Consider the following 15,018-nt stretch of genomic DNA (forward strand, 5'->3'; position numbering starts at 1 on the left):
TGCAATTTCATGGTAACTTCTGGAAGAAGGTGCTAAAGTGGTTATCACTTGAGACTAGAGCTCTTTATGGAACTTTAGACATTTCAGATGGTCTTTTTGAGTTGATGTCAAAGGACCTAAGCATCTCAAGACCCCCTTCTGACTAATTTGACTTCTGGCTTGGTCCTTTGAAGTTTATTGGAGCTGTAAGTCTCATGGGTACCATTTGGGTAGCAGTCAGGGCAATTATACTAGTCTTGGGTGAGTGACTGGGATAGATTTTTTGTCTTTTAATGAATGTTCACTTTACAAGGTAATGCCAAATAGTTTTCCTTTTTTAAAGATTTTATTTATTTGAGAGAGAGAGAGTGCACACACAGATGAGCAGGGGGAGGGGTAGAAGGAGGGGGAGAAGCAGACTCCCCACTGAGTGCTGAGCCCCACCCAGGGCTCCATCCCCAGACCCCACGACCTTGACCTGAGCTGAAGTCAGATGCTTAACTGACTGAGCCACCCCGGCACCCCCCAGAATAATTTTTTGCTTTAAAGTAGAATTAAAATTTTTTTTGCCTTTGGTGTTTTTTGTTTTTCTTTTTAAACAAAGGACATTTAGGGCATTGATTATATGGGGATCATGCTGTTGTTTTCTTCTTATTTCTACTGTAATTTTTTCCCAGGCTCTGCTACTAAATGGTTACATAATCTTGGGTTTCTGTTTGAGCCTTTGTGTCTTCATTAGTGAAAGTGGGGATACTAAATCTCACCTTGATGGATGGGGTGATTATTAAAGCATGCATTACATGTTTTCTGTATAACTTCTCAACCTAACCCTGTTAAAAGAATTAATTAAAATAAAATAGCTGGCTCTCCAGACATGTGTAATGGGTGAAAATGGTCAGGGGCGGGGGGTGGGGGTGGCGTGGGGGGCATTATGAACATTCATTTAGAAATACACATTCTTGGAGGTTTAAGAAATCAGTTATATCAAGGCTAATTCCCACTGAGAATGCATTTTGAGCATTTGCTCTTTAGGGCAGTCTTCCCTGACCCCACAAGTTTGGGTTCAGTGTCTTCCCCATGTCCCCTTACCTCACCCTATACCCATACTCCTCCAGAGCACTGACCAGTTTATGTTCCTACTCCCCTACTGCATGGAAAGCTTTTTATTTTCTGCTTTATCTCTTGGCCTAGCAAGGTTGAAATGCACAAAATTGCCATTTATTGTAGTAGAAGATGGTTGGATATTTGTAATTTCATGTGGTTGAACCTAACACATGGGCATCATGAGAAATTTTGTTAGCTATTGAGTGACGTTTGACACCTAAAAGTGGGATCCATACTACTTTTGAGTTTCGTGGCTATGTTTGGTATCTCTCATGCCATCATTGGCATCATATAGGCTAATATATGGGCTATATAGAGGCTAATACACTAAAAATTAGTGTGTTTCTCCAGCTAGTTCAAGTTATCTATGACTCAGATTCTCAGGTGCACAGAGGCCTTAAGAACAAGCTAGTATCTGGTTTATTGTGCATCTCCCACAGTGCCAAACAGTTAGTTGTAGGCAAATGGTTGGCACTTAATATTTTCAGATTTGTCTTTAAATCAGTTGTTTTAAATTACAGTGGAAGAATAAGAGTCTCCTAATTGAGAAATGTTAAGTGATTCAGCCATAACACCGGAGTCTTTGACAGAATTAGTGTTTATACCCAGTGGCTAGTCCATTTCCATGATGGCACGGTTGCCTTAGACTTACTTAAGGATGTCAGGATGATTTGACAGTGTGTTTTCTTGCTCTAGGCTTTTTTGTGTGTGTCATCGGCTTTCATGGGAAGAAACATCAAATTTGGAATCAGACCTGGTTTCAGATCCAGTCATGCCATTTATAGACATGTGACCTTGGCATAGCCATTGCAATTTTTTGCTATTTTATTTGCTTCATTTGTAAAATGCCTGCTTTGCACCATTGTTGTGAGAATTTAATGAGATCCAATATGTAGATACTTTTGGCAGTGAGTAACAGAAATCTCAACTAAAATTGGCTTAAAAATAGGGACATGTACTGTTTTTTACATAACTGGAAGTCAAGAAGTTCCAGGGTAGTTAATTTAGTGGCTCAAAAAAGAAAAATCATCAAGAATTCAGGTTCTTCCCATCTTTCTATTCTGCTATTCTCAGCTTTGGCAGCATCCCTCACTGGCCCTGGACGGCTGCCATACTTTCAGGCGTCCAGGTTCTCAACTTCAATATCCACTGTCAAGAAAAGGGGGTTGGCACTCCATATTTGTGTCCTTTCTGTAAGAAGGAGAAGAATTTCTTAGAAGTCCCTTAGAAGACGTCCCCTTATATCCCTATGGCTAGAATTGTTTCATGTGCCTGTGCCTAGGCCAGTCACTGAAATGTGGAATGGGATGCAATAGGCCCAATTATAAAAGTTGGCAGGAAGGGAAGATTGGAACAGTTAAAACTTACCCCTCGTATGTCAGAAGGGCCCAGCCTGCCCACCGTTGCCTGACTGCCTGCCATTATTGGTATTCTGTAAGCAAGGAAAATGTGGGGAGTGGGTAGCCGATGGATAGCCAACGCTGTGTGCCATCGCATGTGACAGTGCTTGGCAAACCATAAAGTAGGATGTGAATGCAAGTTTAGGATTATAATATTTAACTGGGTGGTTATTGGTGTGTGTCTAAAACCCCAGATGTGTTCCTTCCCTATGTTTTCATTTCATACACACACAAGTCAAAATTCTTGTTCCTTAATCCCATTTCCTTTGAAAGTATGTGTCTGAAAACGATCTCCGTAAGAAAATAGAACTTAAAAATATAACAAGATTTGAATACTTGGGGACATCAATTTGGATAAAAAGTGTGCTGTCTGAGACTTTGCAAGAAGAATAAGCAAAGAGCTGTATAGGGCTTCAGACATTTCATCTGATTACCATACAAAAGTAAAAACAAATTAAAAACAAAACCAAACACCTGTCATAATAAAGGCTGGGCTCACAAGAGAAGTGTTGCCATAAGATGATCAAATTTATCTTAGTCATTATTGTAGACTCGATAGGAGCTATGATTTGCTAATGGGGGAATAACAGATTTACCAAAATGTTTATAAGCATTTCTTTGCATATTTTTACTTTCTGGAGAAAAAAACATTAAAAAAAAATCACCACTTTGTTTTACTGTTCAATAACTGTGGCCAAACCTATAAATCAAAGGTGTGAGTTAACCTTCTTTGTCCCTGTCTCCCATCACTGAAGAATAAATTATGTACATTGTTAAAACACACACGTATACCAACATTCTTTTCATACTTGTTAAGTGCTGTTATACATATGTGTCAATGTGGGTCCTGTGAGGGGAACAAAAGTTCATAAGACATAACTATATTGTAATTCAAGTAGCTCAGTAGAAGATAATTCTAATTTAAGGGAGAAAGTGCCGAGGGCCACAGGACAGATCCAGGTGACAACTCAGAGAAATGGAGATGAGCAAGGAGTCATGTGGGAGCTGATGCTGGACAGATGGAGGGTGACGGGGCAGAAGTGGTCTGGAGAGAAGCACCAAGTGTGTGTGAGGAATAGTGCTAGCCAAGTGGTGGGAAAGCCTGGCAGGAAGGGGAGATTGTGGCAAAATCATGTGGTGCACACACGCGGCATAAGTGTAACATTCTGGCATTGAATCATTTCCCACGGATACTAAAAGGTGTTTTTAAATAGTGAAAAAGATCATGAAAATTCCTCAGTTGCCTTCTGTTTTCACTAGTTCCTTCACAAACCCCAGGGTAGTCAGGCTCTCAGTGGCTCGTGTATTTAGAGTTCCATTTAAGGAGCATTCAATGATCACCTGCTACCCAGAAGACACTGACCTTAGCTGCTTGGAGTTCAAAGGCAGAATGCGATTCATTTCCTGCCCCTGAGAAGGTTGGGCTTCAGGGCTCTTCCATCAGCTACCGCCAGGCTTCATCATCCCTTGGCCTCTTGGGTTATTCTCTTTGAGAAACAGGTTGGTTCTTCTACCTTGTTCCATGGGGAGTAGGGAATAGCTACATTCTCTGGGCATAAATCATCCAGCCAAACTGCAGAGAGGAGAAACTAGCAAGCCAGCCCCCTCACCCCTGCATTGGCCTGTGTGTGGCCTCTGACTCTCCGTCACTTTTACTGATGGATTCCATCATATCATCCAGGGAAGTAGGCAGTGGGAAAGTGAAGTGAAACTGGGTGTTAACTTCTACTCACCAAAATCAGCAGAGCCCCAGAACCTAGAACAATGGAGGTGGTGGCAAGCCCCACATTCTAGAGGGAGGTTCTAGACCACTGGTATAGGACCTTCTAGGAAATTGTTAAAAATGTTTATACCAGCATTAGACAGAGGGGTATGAAGAGTTGAGAGTGAGGATTTCTTTGGAGGGCGTGTTGGAAAATGAGGCATCCTCTGCCACCCAGTACCTAGGGAGAGCCAGTAAAGTGGATACCTTGTTGTGACCTCAAGCCAAGTGAAGGAAGCGTCAAGGAGGTGACCTTTCACATCTGCTCCTAGAGTTTGGGAAATGTGAGGATTGGTGTGTAATTCCCATGGAGGGCAAAGGCCAAGGCTGCAGCAAGAGCTGACTGGCTGGCTGGCAATGGAAAGAAGACACAACCAGGGATATTATGGGATGGGATTGAGTTATGCTTCCCATCATGGTGGGGCAAAAGTGTGTGTTTTCCAGAATCAGACCCTGTGCTAGGAAGCCAGCCTGGGATCTTTTATGAAGTATCTCTCCCAAGAGGACCCATGGAGGGACAAAAGGAGTTCTACAGAGAAATCTGTGGGGTGGATTGCTGGAAGCCCAGAGGTTAGGAGCAGGTAGGAGCAGTAGTAAGCAGCTGGCTGGGGCAGACAAAGGAGAGGCCCTGCCTGCTTCCAGGGAGCAGTGGCCAGAGGTTCTCAAAGGGAGGATCCCCAGAAACCTACAAAATTACCCAGAGAGAAAAAGAAGCTTTAATTACCCATTTGCCACATACAGAGGGAACCTCAATACCAGATGTATTAATTTTATAGGAGTGCCATAACAAAGTCCATGGACCGGGTGGCTTAAACAATAGAAATTCATTATCTCACAGCTCTGGAGGCTGGAAGACCAAGATGAAGGTGGCGGCAGGGTTGATTTCTTCTGAGGCTTCTCTCCTCGGCTTGTAGATGGTGGTCTTCTCCCCGTGTCTTCACTTGGTCTGACCCCTGTGTGTGTCTGTGTTCTAATCTCCCTGTTTTTATAATGATTCCAGTCATATTTAGGGACCACCCCAATTGACCTCATTTTACCTTAATTACCTCTTTAAAGATCTTCTTTCAAATATAAATCACGTTCTGAGGACTTGGGGGTTAGAACGTCAATGTATGAGTTATGAGGGGACACAATTCAGTCCATAACACAGATTACAAACGTCACCTACCATATAGGGCTGAGTTCTTTCTCCCCTATCTTCTCTCTCTCTCTCGGCTCAACCATGAAAGGGTCAAAATGACAGAGAAAGAGAATAAAGCAGAGCATGAAGAAGCTAACCATGTCTTCCCCTCCAATTCCAAGCTTCCTGGCCTGAAGATGGCCCATGTTGGGAAGAGGAGTTAGAGTGTTCTCAGAAGGCCATCATTGGGAAGTCTTTGGACCTCACCAGCTATGAACAATACAGCTCTTATCTCAAATCCTGATTTTTTAACCCGGTCATTCCAAGAAAGCATTGCTTGTGATAGGAAAATACCTAGTTCATTTTAAGGTTTACTGCAAAAGGCAATCCTATTTAACATCCTAGAAGAGACTTTCCAAGAGTCATTGACCATCCTCCAAGCTACCTTTTGGGTTTTATCATTTACAAGGCTTCTGAAGAAATAAAGGGAACAGGAAAAAGTTTTGAATCATGGCCTCTCTAATGAAAATGATTATTTTCAGTTCTGGGTTGACACAATACAACTTAAAAAAATTTAATAGACTAGAAAATAACTTGCATGCTCGTATGTATAATTAAAGTTAAATGCTTAGGTGAGGTATTCAGAATAACTTGCCCTTAAAATGAAAAAAAAAAGTTTTTTTTTCAATAAAAACAGATATGAGTCTGATATTCTCGGGACATTACAGATATTTCTTTAAAAATAAAATTAAATATTTGATCCATGAAAGGGATTATATAAAGTCAATTTAATTTGTAAAACCTGTTAATAAAAGGAACCCATCATGCAATTTAAGAACTAGAACTTGACCGGTAATGTCGAAGCCCTTGGCATGCCCCTCTCTCATTGGATCCCCTGGCCTTCTTCCCAACATTGTCCACCATCTGAGTGTGGTTTTTATTGTTCCTTTGCTTTTTTTTTTTTTTTTTTTTTGTAGTTTTGCCACCTGCTTGTGTATCCCGAAGCAATATATTATTTAGCTTTGCCTTTTAGGACCATTTCATAGGTGGTGTCATACTGTATGGATTCTTGCATGAATTATTTTTCTCAGCCAATGTTTTATTCCTGAGATTCATCTGCATTGAACCACATAGCTGTAGTTCATCACTGCTTTTCTGCTGATGGCATATTATTGTCTGGCCAGGCTGCAATTTATTTTTTCATTTTCCTATAGATGAACATTGGGTTGTTTCCACTTTTTTTCCCTATTATAAACAGTGTCATTTTGTACATCCTTACACATTCCCAGTGCCTTTGTATAAGAGTATCTATAGGTCCTTCTGGAATTTTGAGTTGTAGAGTGTCTGCAGCTCTTGATTTACAAAGTAGGATGAACCTTTCTCAGGGTATAAATTTTTTGCTGATTCTATAGGCATGAAATGGCATCTTGTGGTTTTAACTTGTGTTTTATTAATTACTAATGAGATATAAGTAATTTTCGTATACTTATTGAATATATTTCATATATTTATTTCTCTTCTGTGAAATGCCTATTTTGACCTATTGCTAATTATCCTATTGCGGTTTTTGTCTTTTTTCTTCCTGATTTAAAGTTTTTTAATATAGTCTGTTAAAAATTCTTTATTGTGTCTTTTGATGAGTTCTTAATTTTGATAATTGAATTTATGAAACTTTTTTCTTATGGTTTGTGCATTTTGTATCTTGCCTAGATTCCTTAACCCAGGATCACAAATATCTTCCCCTCTGTTGGCTTCTAGAAGATAATATAGGAGTTTTGCCTTTTACATGAAAGAGTTTTCATGTAAATACAATTGATTTTTGTTTTTTTAATATGAGGATCTGGTTTTATCTTTGCCTTTATGAATGATCAGTTGTTCTGGGGGTCTAAAATGTAACCTTTTTTATATAGTAAGTTTTCATACTTGCATGGGTCTCTTTCTGGGCTCATTATTTTGTTCTTTAGCTTGATTTATCCATCACTGTACCAATGCACCATCTTAATTATTACTTATATATTTGGTAAGACAGGTCTTTTCAAATAGTTTTTGAGGAGAGTCTTGGCTGTCCTTAGCCCTTTACTCTTCCATTCTAACATAGAATCACCTTATCAACTTTGATGAAAAATTCCTGGCCATGATTTTGATTAAATTTTTGAGATAAACCTATGTTGGCCATGAAGTTTATTTTTTTTTAAGATTTTATTTATTTATTTGACAGAGAGAGAGAGACAGCGAGAGATGGAACACAAGCAGGGGGAGTGGAGAGGGAGAAGCAGGCTCCCCGCTGAGCAGAGAGCCTGATGTGGGACTCGATCCCAGGACCCCAGGATCATGACCTGAGCTGAAGGGAGTCACTTAACCAACTGAGCCACCGAGGCACCCCATGAAGTTTAGCTTTTAAATATATTGCTGGGTTCAGTTGTTATTAATTTTGGTTTGGAGTTTGCATCTTGGTTCATGAATGAGATTGGCCTATAATTTTCTTTTTTTTAATACTGTCCTTGTCTGATTTTAGTATTGAGTTATACCAACCTCACTGAATCTGTTGGAGAGCATTCCCCCTTTTATCTAATATTTTAAGAGAGTGTATAAGATTTGGATTATCCATTTCTTGATTATTCTATAGAATTTACGTGTAAAGCCCTTCAGGCCTTATGTTTCCCTTTGGAGAAGATTTTTTTTTAACTAATAATCCATTTTTTAAAAATGGCTATTAAAGAGAAATCAGCCTTTCTTTTTCTTTGCTCATCACTTTTGGAAAGTTTTATTTTTGTTGACATAAAATTACTATAGTGTTTTTCTCAGCTTTCTTTGCTGCATTGGTAGTTATGGCCCAGTTTTATTTGTAATATAATTTATTCGTACTTTCTCCTTTTTTCTTCATCAGTTTTTGGCTTTAGGAGTCTTTATATTAAATGTTTGTTTTATGTTTCATTAGTTTATGCTTCCCTCTTATAGTTCCTTCCCTTAAATATTTTTGTTATTCTGTTGTTCTCTAACTTGTTTCTAACTTGTTTATAGGTATTTTAAATTTTTGCTCCTTCCTCATTATATAATTGAATTAAAATTATAAATATCTAACAAAGAACCAGTTTTGCTGCCTCCCAATCTTTTTTTTTTTTTTTTTTTTAGAGGGAGAGGGAGGGGCAGAAGGAGAGAAAGAAACTTGAGCTGGCTCCATGCCCACCATGGAGCCCAATGTGGGGCTCTGTCTCACCACCGTGAGATCATGACTCCAGCTGAAATCAAGAGTCAGACATTTAACCAGCTGAGGCACCCAGGCAGCCCCCGGTAGTTTTGATAGTATGGTTGATCCTTGAATGAAGGGGAGGTTGGGGGGACGGACCCCTCATGCAGTCAAAAATCGACATATAACTCGACTCCCCCAAACTTAACTCCAGTAACCTACTGTTGATCAAAAGCCTTACTGGTAACATAAATAGTGAATTAATACATGTTTTCTATGTTAGGTGTATTATATACTTTGTTCTTACAATAAAGTAAGCTAGAGAAAAGAAAATGTTGTTAAGAAAATCATAAGGAAGAGAAAATACACTTACTATACACTACTTTAAAAAATTTGCATGTAAGTGGACCCATGCAGTGCAAACCCATGTTGTTCAAGGGTCAACTGTAGTGTTTTCACTGTAATTTGGGCTTTAAGTATTTTAAAAATGTTATTATAATTTCTTCTTTTTGACCTACTTAATTTTTAAGGTTTTTTTTTTTTGGATACTTACATCTAATAAATCTCAAGTCAAAAGAGCGTCTGTAGCCCTCATACCTTGCTGGTGGGAGAGGAAAGTGGTGTAGTCACTTTGGAAAGCAGTCTGGCCGTTTCTCAGAAGGTTAAACATAGAGTTACTATGTGACCCAGCAGTCCCACTCCTAAAGAAATAACAATCTATGTCCACCTAAAAGCCTGTGCATGAATGTTCATACCAGCATGGCTTGACTACTCATTGTAGCCAAAAAGTGGAAACAACTCAAATGTCCATCAGCTGGAGAATGGATAAACTGTGGCACATACATAGAATAGAATATTATTTGTCAATAAAAAAGAACAAAATACTGACACATGCAACAACATGGTTGACCTGGAAAACAGCGTCAGTGAAAGAAGCCAGTCACAAAAGACCACAGAGTGTATGATTCCTTGTTTTTGAAATGTGTGTATTTATAAGATATAGAAATCTATAGGGACAGAACTTAAATCAGTGGTTGCCTAGGACTGGAGGCGATGGAGGGTTTGGAGGGTAAGAATGAAAGGGTATGGAGTTTCTCTTTGGAGCATTGAAAATGTTTTAAAATTGATCGTGGGGATGGTTGCCCAACTCTGTGAACTGCACACTTTATATGGGTAAATTGTGTGGTGTGTGAATTTTATCTTGATAAGGCTGCCACCAAAGAAAATTGCCGAAGAAAGCATTTTCTATCAGAATTGTCAATGAATTCTAATAGCTCTAAGCTACTTCGTTGAAATCTGTGTGTGCCAATCCATATTCTCTCTCCTTTCCCTCCACCTCCCACCCCCTTCCTCCTCCGCCTCCTCCTCCTCCTTATTTTCTCTCCCTCTCTGTCACTGGAGATGTTGAATAACAAAGTTTAACTTAGATATCAAAAAGGATGGATTTAATGAAAATTACTGGAGAACATTGGTGTGAACATAATTTTCCAATTTCCACCCTCCTGGATAACTGGATACAAACAGACCGAGGTGGCATAAGCACGGGAGTGTCAGGACTTACTAACTAGCCCCCAAGGCTTCGACTGTATGTTGAGGAAACAGAGCCCCGAAACAATACAAGTGCAGTGAATGGAAGAACAATTAGACCATGTGTAACATACCTTAGAAAACGCTGCAGATAAGAAATGGTCTTTGAGGGATGATTTCCGGCGTGTGCCACAGGGGAAAATGGTATCAAATCTACACAATACCTGGGTTCTATGGAGTGACTCCTCTGTGGAGAATTTTACTTTATTCTCTGTGTCAGAGACCTTGACCCCACCCTGTCTGTGAAGTAGGAGGCTGCTTTGTGAAGGGCCCTGATCAAGACGATGGCCATTATCGAGCTGGGATCCAAACATCTAAAGCTTATAGCCAAGCACAATGGTGAAGGCTTCTTATCCACGTTTCTAATTATATTTTTTTCTGCCTTTTAGATAAAGGGACAAAGAAATATGGGACTTACTTTTCAGGGTTTTCAGGCTGCTCTAAAGTGTTCTTTTTAAGGTAGAGGGATGTAGTTTTGTTTAATAGCAGTGCTGTGAACAGGGTGTGTTCTTCAAGACTGTCTTCCTGTGTACAATAGCATGTGGATGTCAGAGATACATTAGGAGCTGAAATAATTCATTTGTTCTTTCTAATGAATAGTAATAATTTACAATTTGTACTAATCAGAAACCTTTCATCCACAAAACCCAACAAGCTTTACAAACATTATCCTCTCACCAACCTCTGAAGTAAGTGTCTGGCAAGTACAATTATCCCTAATTTGCAGAAGGGCTAAGATGGAGAACATAGTACAGAAATAGTTATTGATGTCTCTGCAGCTTGAAATTTCGATTTTGAAAGTCACTTTGGGCTTATTTTCATTAGTTATTTTGGTGCTTAAGGAATGTAATGTATACTGACCTTCCATAATGGGTATCTACTAAGATGAAAACTATAAAATTCATTTATCTAGGTGTTTTTCAATATTAACAGACATAGAGAAGCTCGTATTTGCCAGCGCCATTGCCGTGTGGGGGATGGGTGTCTGTTGTGTGCCCCTCTCGTGACCAGCCACATTGTGCGGCCCCAGATGATGGAAGCAGCCACGGTGGCGCTTGCGTGATGCACCCACAGCCTTCAGCACATTCTCCTCTGATCTCTGATCAGTGATGGATGGCGATGCGGGTGAGGGTAAACCCAGAAGAATGAAGATGCCTCTTCAATCCAGTCTTTGCCTCTAGACCCCATTACCACTGAAATAGCCCACACAGGGCTGAAGTTAATCTTTAATGCAGCTCTTACCAACTCACTCTCTTGCCACCAAATCTATACTTTTGATCCTGGAATGCAGAGTTCTCTGTCAAAAACAGAAAAACATATTGCTTCCATAGCTCCCAGCAACTCCTCTCTACAGTTTGTTAATGAAAAGACTTGATTTGGTTTGACTAAATTCCTTCCACCCCAACCCCTGCCAAAAAAAAAAAAAAAAACAGGTCAGTGCTGACCCTTAGAAAATGCATAGTGCTTGCAGACTGCTTTTGAAGACAAAAGGAGAGAAAATCCCATTCTTGGTTCCAGGAGCTTGCTTAAACCTAGCCCAGAAGACTTCCCTGAATGCCCAGCCAATTCAAATGATAGATGCAGACACATTGTATGTACAGGTATTCATCTTACACACACACACACACACACACACACACACACACACACACACACGCACACGCACACACGCACCCGGCTATCTCCTTGCTTAGAAAAGATTTCTTACAAGAGTTTTTGTTCCAATAAACCACGTGAGATGCATCCAGACATTCTCTTAGGTTCCAGTGGCACACAATGAATCGTACATTTTGTCATGTAAAAAGTGCACATCGTTATCAGCTGACTTCAGCGCTGTCTCCACTGTCTCTGTGCTTGTCGGGGGACTCCTGGCTCTTGTCATGCTTCAGCCCCTGAAGCCGTTCCTTCCTGTGGATTACCGGGGTGGGCTGGCTGCTTGCCTCCTGGGCTGCATTAGTGTCTCAGGCTTCAGTTAGGATGAATATAGTAGAAATGTCTTCTCCACTGCTTTTTGGGGGGGATGATAATTGGTTAAATAGGAAAATCCATTAAAGGGAGGGTGAATCATTAAAATGGTTTACAGAAACCTTTTTTTAATAGACAAATAAACATACCTTCTTGTGCCAACCTTTGGATTTGGGGTCAGTATCTTTCCTTTGATGGAGAGTGTCTCTCGGGAGTGCCTCCTCATCTTTCTTCCCTAGCCCAGTGAGGGTGGGGGTGGGTACGAGTGCAATCTCTGGAGCTAGACTCTTTAGTCTGCATTCTGTCTCTGTTCCTTATCGGTCCTGTGACCCTGGTCGTACCATTTAACCTCTTGTGCCTGATTGTCCTCATCTCTAAAATGGGTATCATAGCTCCTCTCTTATTGGCTTGTTAGGATTAAATAAGTCATTATATGTAAACTGCTTAGAACTGTGTTTTGTACAGAATAAGCACTAACTGTTTGCCCTGATTATTATTATCTACAATTTCTAGTTTTGGCTTCTTTCAAATCAAGTGAGAACTTAGATGTGTGTGAAACAATCTGAACGTAGGGTTTATCTAGATTTTTATGATTTCCTCCCCAATCTTCTTTTTTGTATTTTCTTTTTAATTGTGGTAAAATACCCATACCACAAAATGTACCAAGTTAACCATTTTTAAGGGTACAGTTTTGTAAGTATTAAGTTCATTCACATTGTTGTGCACCCATCACCACCATCCAACTCTAGGACTCTTCATCTTGCAAAACTGAAACTCTGTCCCTGTTAAGCACTAACTCCCCATTTCTCCCTTTCCCCAGCCCCTGACAACCACCCTTCCCAATCTTATGTAGTAGTCTTTCCAATGCTTAATGTCGTAGTACTTTTGAACAACTTCCTTTTATTGAGTTTTTCTAAACTCAGCTTAATTCTTAATAGAAACAAAACTGTTTTCTTCTGTATGTAATATTTAGTTACATTTTGTAATTACAACATAAAGTACAATTGGTCTAAGCAGGTTTGAGAACAAATACAACCAACTTGGTATGGTAGCTTTTGACTGGTGGGAGCGGAAGGGTGCAGGTGTGCCAGAGAGGGCTGCATGGATTCTGGTGCTGAGGTCACTGGCCACCACGTTTGCCAGAAGGCATGGTGTGGATCAGTTAACTGGGGCCCTTGCATCCATTCTGTGGTTTCCCTTCTCTGCACTGTGGTGCTTGTCATTTTCATCATCCTAAATACCATAGTCTCTCTTTAGGCATTTAGTATGCCTAAATAGTACCCATTTCTTAATGTCTAGTTCACAGGCACCTCCTCTATGACATCTTCCCTGTTCTCTTTCCTTTTAAACTTCCAAATCACTAACCTGAACCTCTCCAATGGCACCTTAAGACTTTCTACCTTGCCTTGTTAGTGTTTCTCTGAGTTCCCCAAGAGCACGCTCTGTATCATGTGTCTTTGGATTTCTCATATCATTGGCTTAGTGCTCTGCATATAGCCATGGCTCAGGCTCACATTTATTAAATTACTCGCCTTGTCCCAGGATGGGAGAGAGAGGATGAGAAGAGGGAACTAAGTATTGGAGCACTTTAGAGGTAACAAAGCCTGTGTGTGTGTGTGTGTGTGTGTGTGTGTGTGTGTGTGTGTGTGTGAGTGTGTCTGTGGAATACAGTGCATTTTTGGACATTTTTATTGTAACTATTTTGCAGGTGAGGAACCTGAGACTCAAGAGAAGTTAAACAGTTCATCCAAACCAAATATTCTGACTGCACTGTCAATGCCCTTGGCATAGTGTCTCAGCACTTCATTGTTGATACCATTTGATTTTGTTTGGGATTGTCTCTGGGTTCATAGATTAATTACTGACTGTCATCAAAGAACTGCTAATCAATGGGGCACCTGGGTGGCTCAGTCGGTTAAGCGTTTTCCTTCAGCTCAGGTCATGATCTTGGGATAGTGGGATTGAGCCCTGCATGGGGCTCCTTGCTCATCAGGGAGTCTGCTTCTCCCTCTGCCCCTCCCTAACCACTCATGTGCGCTTTCTGTCTTTCTCTCTCTCTCTCTCTCAAATAAATAAATAAATAAGTAACCCTGCTAGTCAAGACTAAAAGATTCCCCATGTCAGCCATTCTAGCTGAATTGGGATCTATAGGCAGCCATAGGCAATAATCATTTGGTGGTTACTCTCAGCCTCAGTGTTTATGGGGAAAGAGCATCAAGGCCATGGAGTCAATGACTGGGTTGGAGCCTTGGCTCAAACCTACTGAGTTGGGCGCCTGGGTGGCTCAGTTGGTTAAGCGACTGCCTTCAGCTCAGGTCATGATCCTGGAGTCCCAGGGTCAAGTCCCGCATCGGGGGGGGGGGGGGTCCCTGCTCAGCAGGGAGTCTGCTTCTCCCTCTGACCCTCCTCCCTCTCATGCTCTCTGTCTCTCATTCTCTCTCTCTTAAATAAATAAATAAAATCTTTAAAAAATTTTGAATAAAGACTATTTTAAAAAAAACCTACTGAGTTCTGCTACCTATGAGTGACTTTAATTCAAATAATTTGACCTCATTGAGTCTTGGTTTTCTCATCTGTAAAATGGATATGGTATTACATGGAGTTACTATGAAGATTTAGTTAATGTATATGAAAATGTTTTGTGATCTATAAAAATATTGCACAGGGCACCCAGGTGATGCAGTTGGTTAAGCATCTGACTCTTGGTTTTGGCTCAGGTTGTGATCTTAGGGTCATCAGATCAAGCCCTGCATTGGGCTCACACTCAGTGTGGAGTCTATTTAAGTTTCTTCCCGCCTCTGACCCTCCACCCTGTGCGCTCTCTCTCAAAAGTAAATAAATCTTGTAAAAAAATATATTGTACAAAGTATTATTGTCATTAACCTGTACTTACTGAATACTGTTTATCTCAAGG

At 40.4% G+C, this 15,018-nt stretch overlaps 1 protein-coding gene across 2 annotated transcripts in view; it reads left to right on the forward strand.

Annotated features, from left to right (window-relative positions):
• Window positions 1–15,018, forward strand: part of MSRA (methionine sulfoxide reductase A) — a 440,787-nt gene that overhangs the window by 250,388 nt on the left and 175,381 nt on the right. The gene's annotated exons all lie outside the window — the stretch shown is intronic.

The sequence above is a fragment of the Eumetopias jubatus genome, unplaced genomic scaffold (genome assembly GCF_037043125.1).
Source record: "Eumetopias jubatus isolate StellerSeaLion01/CBP00866 unplaced genomic scaffold, mEumJub1_p1.0 scaffold_2, whole genome shotgun sequence".
In the NCBI taxonomy this organism is placed as follows: domain Eukaryota; kingdom Metazoa; phylum Chordata; class Mammalia; order Carnivora; family Otariidae; genus Eumetopias; species Eumetopias jubatus.